This window comes from Thamnophis sirtalis, unplaced genomic scaffold (assembly GCF_051295495.1).
Source record: "Thamnophis sirtalis isolate CommonGarterSnake01/CBP01778 unplaced genomic scaffold, rThaSir2_p1.2 scaffold_2, whole genome shotgun sequence".
Lineage (NCBI taxonomy): Eukaryota > Metazoa > Chordata > Lepidosauria > Squamata > Natricidae > Thamnophis > Thamnophis sirtalis.
Genome location: NW_028261382.1, coordinates 135,481,481 through 135,491,596, shown reverse-complemented (window position 1 = coordinate 135,491,596; position 10,116 = coordinate 135,481,481). Strand labels below are relative to the sequence as shown.

The 10,116-nt window shown below is 44.5% G+C and overlaps 3 non-coding genes across 3 annotated transcripts; 1 reads left to right on the top strand and 2 right to left on the bottom strand.

The window, feature by feature from the left end:
- Window positions 1-681: 681 nt before the first annotated feature.
- On the bottom strand, window positions 682-770 carry TRNAY-GUA (transfer RNA tyrosine (anticodon GUA)). Its single transcript is given in 2 exon segments — window positions 682-717; window positions 734-770. It is a non-coding gene; the product is annotated as a tRNA-Tyr (tRNA).
- Window positions 771-1,429: 659 nt separating this feature from the next.
- TRNAR-ACG (transfer RNA arginine (anticodon ACG)) lies at window positions 1,430-1,502 on the bottom strand. The gene has a single exon. It is a non-coding gene; the product is annotated as a tRNA-Arg (tRNA).
- Window positions 1,503-1,749: 247 nt separating this feature from the next.
- On the top strand, window positions 1,750-1,838 carry TRNAY-GUA (transfer RNA tyrosine (anticodon GUA)). The gene is given in 2 exon segments: window positions 1,750-1,786; window positions 1,803-1,838. It is a non-coding gene; the product is annotated as a tRNA-Tyr (tRNA).
- The last annotated feature ends 8,278 nt before the right edge of the window (window positions 1,839-10,116 follow it).

Sequence of the window (10,116 nt, the reverse complement as noted above, 5' to 3'; positions counted from 1 at the left end):
TTCCTTTCTAGGTCCCTCGACTCTGTGGATATGTGCATCTTCCTCAGGCTTGTCTGCAATTCGCACAACTGATGTATGGACACAAGCCACCAAAGTACAGGTGGATCATAATATTAGTTAGATGCTTATCAAAATGCTTATCTAAATATTGCATTTTCCTTCCATTCCTAAAAGTAACAAAAATCTCCAACTTAAGCTATCTTTTCCCACCATGGATTTTTTTTTTTGTTTCCTTTATAGAAAGCTATGAGCGAAGCTTTAAACTGCACTGGCTTGAGCAGAGATTTGTGCTACAGCAATGAACTCTTCTGCATGGCACGGATGTAGGGGCTGTTTTGACACACACACACACACACACACACACACAACACACACAAACACACACACACACACGAGTTCCGCGTAGCGGTGGTGCCTGTGCTACTACTGTAAATTTAGCAGTTCGTTTTTTTCCTGAGAAGCTCCTTCTCAAATGAAACTCCGTTTGACACTAAGCTTAGTTTCGCTTTATTAAAGTAATGGCAGCAAAAGTGACTTATTTATTCCTAATGCCTTTTTGTTTCCAACCTAAATCATCAGCAAATCCAAAACAAGGGCTTAAATGTTTGTTTCCTCTCAAAGCATGAATGGCAACTTCAGAAATAGTGACAAAGAATAAATTATAAAATAGAACAAAAAGCCTCCTTCGAGCCGGAGTCGAACCAGCGACCTAAGGATTTCAGTATGAGTAACTCTACAGTCCTCCGCTCTACCAGCTGAGCTATCGAAGGGATACATTTAGTTGCTTTTTTCTACTGAGTGTAAAGAGCGTAAATTTGCTTGTTGCATAGAAAGCCGGTGAGATCGCAAGATGGCGCTGAAGATCGTGTGGTTCGAAAATGTTCTGGTTTCTTGGGTGAAATCAGTGGCTTAGTGTTTCTGCGACTCCAAAATGGGAGAAGCGTGTCCGCAGACAACTAGGAAAGCAAGAAGGGCCCCGAACTATGGGATTGATAAGCGAAAGGGACAAAAAAGCGAAGCGTATTTTTAATACATATTTTAAAGGAGATAAATCCACTAGAATCGAAGAACTTATATGAGCTCAAAGCGAAATGGATATCCTACGTTTCTTATCTGTTTCAGAGTCTTTTCAAAATAATTAGCAGCTAAAGTGTCTAAACAGAAAACAGAAAATTATAAGTTAATTTATTTTATGCAATGGAAAACAATCTGATTTGAGCTATGCCGTTTGTACATGTAAAATAAAGCAATTCAAGAGTCGAAGGAAAATCTAGACCCAGTGCATTGTTACTAATGATATATCAAGTTTATTCTGAACTAGATTCGAAAGCTGCCTTACCAGGTTTGAAAAAAACAACATTTCATGAACATTGTTTAATATATATACATTAACATTAAAGGGCTCCCGTCATTTGCAAAATAAAGTCTCCGAGCCAGGCAGGAGTCGAACCTACAATCTTCTGATCCGTAGTCAGACGCGTTATCCATTGCGCCACTGGCCCTCCGTGAGAAACTCTTTCTTGTAAAAATCTAAAATAATAAAAATGTATTGGTTCAGTGAGCTTTTAGATTTGATTTGAGTTTCTTCCATATATCAGATTACACTGATTGCTGTAAAAATTGATTCAGGAATGCTTCTGTGCTCTGTTTATTTTCTGCAAATGCGGTTACAATGATGTGGAAATAGTTAATACAAAGTCCACTCTATTTCGGCAGCTTATATATCTCTTTCGAAACATCCTTTTCGTTCCTTCGATAGCTCAGCTGGTAGAGCGGAGGACTGTAGAGTTACTCGTATTGAAATCCTTAGGTCGCTGGTTCGATTCCGGCTCGAAGGAGGCTTTTTGTTTTTTGTTTTCTTTCCTATGCACAATGTTATTGGTGGGATATACCCATTGAAGAATGCGTTCTGAAACCAATTTAAATTCCACACGTTTTAATGGAGGAAGTAAATAACATTTTCATGTGAAATAAATCTTCACATCTGGCATCCAACTGGACTAATGAAGAACTATGTCAGATGCCCAGTTAGAGAAAGAAGGAAAATAAGGGATGTCTTTCTAAACATTCAATCAGAAACTCTCAGTATGTTAATACTTCACCTAATTAATCAAAGATATATTTCAGCCTTCATTCTACGCTGTTGCTTTAATCATAAATGTAAAAAATGTCTAAAGTGTAAAAAAAGGAATGAAACACACAGGTGGAGAAAAATTAGTCTATAAATTGAGTTTGGAACCTTAATTGCTATGGTGAGTGTTGGAGTAGAATTAGGATCATAGATCCGGGAGAAGTACAGGGATATTCACACATACTGATCTGCCTCTCTCTCTCTCACACACACACACACACACACACACACACACACACACACACACACACACACACCCTTTCAGAGTAACAAAGTTAACAGGAAACCTTGTCGATTTTCTCCAGCTTACAGTCCCTTTCAACAAAAGCTTAACATTTGTCTTAGAATAAAAGGTGCTATTACTCTCTCACGCACACATTATTGTAATGGGAGCCAGAGAGATAGTCTTTATCTGATAATCATCAGATACATTAAAGACATTCTTGTACAGATAGTCCTCACATACTTACTGCAGTTGGGACCAGCAACTCCATGAATAACCGGCATGGTTGTAGAGTGAAATGCCACATGACCAAGCCACACTTATGTCAGTTTCTTCATTCCAACTGCTGTCATTAAGCAAATCACCCACAATCATTAAATGCAATGTCACATAACAGTGATTGGCAACCTCCTGCCACCTTCCACATTGACTTTGCTTGTCAGAAGCTGGCAATGAAGATCACAAAACAGGATGACATGACTGGGATGCTGCAACTGTCATAAATAAGCACTAGTTGCCAAGCACCTGAATCACAATCATGACTGCAGGGACACTGCAATAGCCACAATTTAAAAGACCAGTTCTAAGTCTCATTTTTCAGCACTGTGGTAGCTTTGAGTGGTCGTTGAACAAGTGTCGATAAGCAAGGATTACCTGGATTTAACTTGCTTTGTAAAGGTTTGTCAAGCAATTCATGCCTCTTTCATGGAATTTTAGGAGAAGTGTAGGTTTACATATAGCTCTGATTTGGTGCCCAATATTCCTCATATTCCATATGTCTTTTTTATTTATTGTGAAAAAAATAGCTAAGGACAAAAATGTACATAGAGATTCTCAGTCATCCAGGTCACAATTGTCCCAAAGTTGATTTCTTTTTCAAGAGGCAACTGGACTTTCTGGTTTTTCTTTGAAGATGTTTCACTTCTCACCCAAGAGGCTTCTTCAGCTCTGACAGTGCAGTGAGCCATGTGCAGATCTGCAGATCAAACAAAACAACCACTTCATAAACACATGGCACAACATAGAACAAGTCCATTAGAACTAGATTCAGCAGTCCATCTGCATCTAAAAGACAAAGGCCACGCTTTTGAAGATAGCAAAGTCCACATTTTTGACAGAAAGGACTGCTGATTTGAAAGAGGGGGCAAAGTGGCCATCTATTTCAAACTTGAACAGCTCTCTCTCAACAGAGGGAGACGGATACAGCATCATCTATCTCCAGTTTACAACACAATCCTTTCAACAGTTCCAAGAAGGCTCCACACCCATTTGCACTACTCATGTGACTCTGATAATACAGAAAACATCCAGTGGCCTCAACAACTCTCTAAAAGAATGCAAATGACCAGCTGTCTACAAACAGTATAACTCCTTCTATCCCCCACCATCCAGTCAGAACTGAAGAAGCTTCTTGGATGAGAAGCGAAATGTCTTCAAAGAAAAAAACAGAGTCTAGTTGCCTCTTGGGAAAAAAAAAGACATATTTGGGACTAAGGACGAAGAGTGTCCTTTGATTAGTAGTATTTTAAGGAGGGCACATTCAGACAACCAGTTTAATATACAGTCCTTCAGTCCGTGAGTTAGCACAAAAATGAGGATGATGCTTTCCATTCAGTTCTATCCAAATATGGAGAGCCTAGCTCTCTCCATATTTGGTTTTTGGGAAGTTTTTTTTAACTATTGACCATTCCAAGCATAACTGCTTTAGTTGTTAATGCTCTAGATTTCATGTTCATCTTTGTTGTATGACCCCGTGCAATTCAACACTTTAATTCTAGACTGCATTCACTGCTTTTATCAATCTATGATCTTACGAAGGGAAATTCTTTGCATGCATTCAGTCTTTTCACCATAAATTGTTATTTTAATATTTCCATTCTTCACAATGATCATGAAAGCTTGATCTTTTTGATGTTCAGTAAGAGGCCAAATTCCCACTTCCTTCTTTAATCCTTTTAACCAGATGTTTCTGGCCTTCTTTTGTTTCTGAAAGGACAGTTGTGTTATCAGCATGTCCAAAGACTGTTTGTGTTCCTTCCCCCAATCTTTTCTCCAATTTTTGATGCTTCAAGTTCCAGCTTTCTCATTATTATTTCTGCATACAGGTTGAATAAGAAAAGTGAAATTATGCAACCTTGTCACACTCCTTTCTCTAATTTTAACCAATCAGTATCTCCACATAGTGTTCTCACAGTGCCTTCTTGTTCTGTGTACGGTGACTGCATCAAATTGTCTAGATGTGCTGGTACCCCTAGATCTTCTAGGATTCTCCACATGTTGTCATGAGCAACAAATCAAAGACTTTCTTTTAGCCAATACAGCAGGTATAGAAGTACTTTTGATATTCTTGAAATCTTTTCCATGATCCAACATACATTTGCAGTGGGATCACAAGGGCCATTACCCCATCTGGAGTCACCTTGAACATCTGGTACTTCCCTTTCAATGGACAGTGCCAGTTGTTGTTGTATAATCTTAAGGAATGCCATGCTAACATGAGGGATGAAGGCAATTGTACAATACTTGGAGCAATCCATGAAGTGGCCTTTTTGGCAATGGAATGAACACTGATAATTTCCAATCCTGTGTTAGTTTCCCATATTTTCTGTCAGAAGCCTATGATGGTTATAGGCCTCAGCCATTTTGCAGGGATAGTATTAACACCTGGGGCCTTGTGGTTTGGCAGTTGGCTCACTGCCCACACACATTCTTCCTGAGGGATGGTTGATTTTATTTCTTCTTCTCTTTCCTCATCATCTGAGGTGGCTGAACCTCTTTGTTGCTGCCATACAATTCTTCTCTATATTCTCACTAAAGTATGCCAGCATAAATAGCTCAATTTCAGTAGCTGGTCTCTACTCTGCCTTTTTAAAGCTGTATTGACTGGTGGATTCCGTGTTAGTAGGGGGGAAAAAACATCTACCATCTACTTTCCCTAAGTGGACTGATGCTATGATTGGGGACTAAGGTTGTGCAAAGAGGCAAGCTTTCCCAGATGGTTAGTCCCACATCTGATGCAAATACAGAGGTTCAGCATTTGTATGATTATGTCATTACACACATGCCATCATTTATTCCCCCCACTCCCCACCTTTGTTCCCCACAGTCACCCATGTGTTCTATGACTAAATTTCTCAAAGGTTATTACAAAAATACAATGTAATATACAGGCATGAATAATATTTTACACGCATAAAAACAACCTGAAGATTATGTCAGAAGATGGTTCATCTAGTTCAACGTTATGCCTCTAGCAATGACACAACACATAAATCTGGACAGCTTATCCGGAAGGTATAACAGGGCCTGCCAAATCTCCCATGCCATTCATTCTCACATCTGATCAAGTGATATTGCCTGTAGCAATGAAGGCTCAGTTATCATGGCTGTGCATTTATTTAATGTATAATGTGATCATAGCCTTCATTTGATTGGCTACGTTGGTTCACTGACATTCCTAGTGCTCAATGAACAAACATAGCCAAATAGTCAGGTTACCTATTTAGGAATCAGACAATTTTATTCTAATAAAACCACATAAGGTCTGAAAATGTTAAAACAGAAATGTTAAGACAGGTTAGAGGCAAAAGACCTCTGAGGTCCTATTGTTTATTCATAATAATATTGTTTGTTGCAGAATTTGGCAAATGCATTAACTGAATATTATATTGTTTAAAATAATAAAATAATTTCTTTAATCTATATTAACCAAACACACTGGTGCTGCTATGTAGTCATCAAAATTCACACAATTAAATACAACATAGTTGTAAAAATCCCATTAATTTTGCTCATCCTCCTAGGTCTAGGTGTGTGATGGTGAACCTATGGCATGCATGCCAAAGGTGGCACACAGAGCCCTCTCTTCTGGCAGGCACGCAGGCGCCCCAGGTCAGATCTCCATGGCTTTCTTTCGTGAGCTTCTGTTTCCCTGCTAACAACGAAACAGAAGCTCACAAAAGAAAAAAAGATCTTACCGCTTGCTGCACTCCCGGTGTTGGGATGTCCTGCCTCCCACCAGTCAGCTGGTCTTCGCGTCTCTGCTGTGCATGCACGCATGCCTACACATGTGTGTGCATGTCCACATATGCGCACTTCCGTGCATGTCTATGCAGACACACATTTGCACATGTTCATGCATGTGCACGTTCATGCATGTCCATGCAAGCATGCATTCATGCATGTTTGCACATGTGTGCATTCACGCATGTGCGTACCTTTCAGTTTGAGCATGCGCAAGCACGCAGTTTGGGCACTCGGTGTCTAAAAGGTTCACATCTAGGTTATGCTTCATATCCTTTCCATTAAACCAATATTTCTCAACCTAAGCAACTTCAAGATCTGTGGACTTCAACTCTCAGATTTCTCCCGTCAGAACTTATGGGAATTCTGGGAGTTGAGGTCCACACATTTTAAAGTTGCTCAGGTTTGTTTTGTTTTTTAGAAAAAGATCACATAACAATGTCGTCTTCTTGGATCAAGGGTTTCTGCTGTGGGAAGTTATCATCCAGCCCTCTCCCAGAAAAATGAAAAATGAAATATCCTCGGAAATATTGAAAAGGCAGAATATTTCTCTGGATATGAAAAGAAACATCAAATGCACATGCGTGAAAATGGGAAATGGCTGCCGAGCCTCATTGCTCTGGCTTACAGAAAAATAACAACGGAATAAACTTGGGGAGCAGGACCTCGGACATGGTAAAGGAGGGGTCCCTGCAAGAGACCAGCCTCTGGGCTATCTGGGGAGGTAACTACCTGGGGGGGGCTGCCTTCGGGCGGCTCCTGGACGGCGTTGCCTCCCTTGGCGGCTTCTTTGTACTTTTCGGCTGCAGCTGGCCGGCGGCGGCGGAGACGGCATTGCGCGGGCGGCGACGGTTTCGGCCTCGTTGCCCTGGGAGGCATTGGACTTGTGCTGAGCGGTGCCGGTGTGTCAGTTTGTGCCCCAAAGAGGGGGTGGGGAGCTCTACAGGAATGTCTGCTTGAACTGGGGGGCTGGTTTCCTGCCCCCACTGCAGTTCTTCTGACCCCCCCTCCTTCCCTTTTGGCACAGCGTTCCTTCTACCTTGCCGCTGCTGCTGCAGGGGTCCACGCTGCCCTACTTTTCGCCTGCTTGGACTGTGACCCCGAGAGCTCGGCGACTGGCCTTCTGTTGTGGCCAGTGTCATCTGCTGCTGCTACTGCCTCAGGAGCACTGCTCCAGACCATCTTATTCCTGGCACCCTTATTCTGGATAGGCAGCGCGCCTGGGGTTTAGACCCCCTCCAATGGCCGCCATTGCTGGCCCTGACTGGTGCCTTCTTCGCCTTCTTCTCGCCGGTTTGTCTTCCGAGCAGCTGGCACCCACCCACCCTTCCTGCAGCCGCAGACCCTGGGCTTTTGGACTTACGAACTAGTTCCATTTGTTCGACCAGCATCACCCCCGCCGGGAGGGGAAATGGGATCTACGGACATGGGAGTGGGGCGGAACATTACGGTCACAATGGGAAGGGGCAGGTACAGCAGGAACTTCAGGGCTAGCCATTACCGGGGAAGGAGGGTCCACTACGTTGCAGCGATCCCTCCTTCCGGCCCTGTTAGTTCCACTCCTGGGCCAGATGGCAAGAGTGGTCAGGGCCCTGGTCTCAGGCTGCTGTTTCTAAATGCCAGGTCTGTGGTTCACAAGGCTCCCCTCGTCCGGGACCTAATATTAGATGAGAGGGCAGACCTGGCATGTATTACTGAAACCTGGCTGGGCCCGGAGGGAGGAGTCCCCCTCACTGAAATGTGCCCAGAAGGGTTTCAGGTGCTTCATCAGCTGCGACCCCAGAAAAGGGGTGGGGGAGTGGCTATCATCATCCGAGGGACATTAGTTCCTCGTAGGATCCCTGCTCCGGAGCTTGTCGGGTGTGAGTCCTTGTTGGTGAAATTGGACCTTGAGGGTCAAGTGGGCCTGTTGCTAACATACCTTCCTCCCAACAGCATTGCAACAGCCCTCCCCTCGCTCCTCGAGTCAGTAGCAGAGCTGGCCATAGAGTTTCCCAGGCTTATGGTGCTGGGGGATTTCAACCTGCCTTCGCTCGGTGGACACTCTGATGGGGAGTTCATGGCTTCCATGACAGCCATGGACTTGACCCAAGTAATCCAGGGTCCGACTCACTCAGCGGGGCACACACTTGACCTCGTATTCCTCTCAGAGCAGTGGAGACGTGATCTAGATTTGAGGGGCATTAAGATCTTGCCCTTGTCATGGTCTGATCACTTCCTATTGAGGCTTGACTTTCGGAGACCAATCCCCCACTGTAGGGAGGAGGAACCGATTAGGTGGTTCCGCCCCAGGCACCTGATGGACCCTATGGGATTTCAGACAGCGCTTGGAGAAATACCTGACACTCTCGTCCACAATCCAGTAGAGTCCTTAGTCGCTGCTTGGAATACAGCGGCGGCACGGGCCCTAAACCAGATTGCGCCTTTACGGCCTCTCCGAGGTAGTGGATCCAGGAGAGCTCCTTGGTTCACCGAGGAACTCCAGGAAATGAAGCGCCAAAAGAGACGCCTAGAACTCTGAGTCAGATCAAGCACTGATGAGAGCCTTTATCAGGACCTATCTCGTGGCAATACGGGCGGCAAAATGTGTGCATTTTGCCTCTCATATTGCATCTGCTGAATCGCGCCCAGCCGCCTTGTTTAGAATAGCGCGCTCCTTCTTGAAAGGGAGGGATGTGGACGACCCTTTACAAGGTAGAGCTGAGGAATTTGTTCAGTTTCTAACGGATAAAGTCGCTCGGATTCGGACAGATCTGGACTCCAATTGCACGGTACCAGCCGAGCTACCGGGGGAAGGTCTTGATCGAATTTTATGCAGCGAGTTTCAACTTGTCGCTCCTGAGGAAGTGGACAAGGCCATGGGAGCAGTGAGTGCCTCCACCTGTATACTGGACCCGTGTCCCTCCTGGCTGGTCTCGACCAGCAGGGAGGTGACACGTGGCTGGATCCAGATGATAGTTAACACGTCTCTCCGGGAGGGGTCCTTCCCGCACCTCCTAAAGGATGCGGTGGTGAGACCCCTCCTGAAGAAACCTTCTCTGGATCCAGCCATTTTGAGTAACTATCGTCCAGTCTCCAACCTCCCCTTTGTTGGGAAGATTGTTGAGAAAGTGGTGGCCTTTCAACTCTGACAGTCCTTGGATGAAACCTATTATCTGGATTCTTTTCAGTCCAGTTTCAGGCCTGGTTACAGCACAGAAACTGCTTTGGTCGCGCTGATCGATGATCTCTGGCAAGCCAGGGATAGGGGTCACTCCTCTATCCTTGTGGTTCTTGATCTCTCGGCAGCCTTCGATACCATCGACCATGGTATCCTTCTGCGACGGTTGCGGGAGGTGGGAGTGGGAGGCACCGTTCTTCGGTGGTTCTCCTCCTACCTCTCGGACAGGTCGCTGTCAGTGTTGGTCGAAGGGCAGAGATCGACCCCTAGGCCCCTCAATTATGGGGTGCCGCAGGGTTTGGTCCTGTCCCCTCTCCTATTTAACATCTACATGAAGCCACTGAGTGAGATCATACACCGGAACGGGATTAAATATCATCAATATGCAGACGATACACAATTGTATCTGTCCGCCCCCTGCCAACTCAGTGAAGCGGTAGAAGTGATGTGCCAGTGCCTGGAGGCTGTCAGGGTCTGGATGGGAATGAACAAGCTTGCGCTCAATCCTAATAAGACCGAGTGGCTATTGATGCTCCCTCCCAAAGATGGTCCAGCTATTCCATCTCTCAGCCTGGGGGG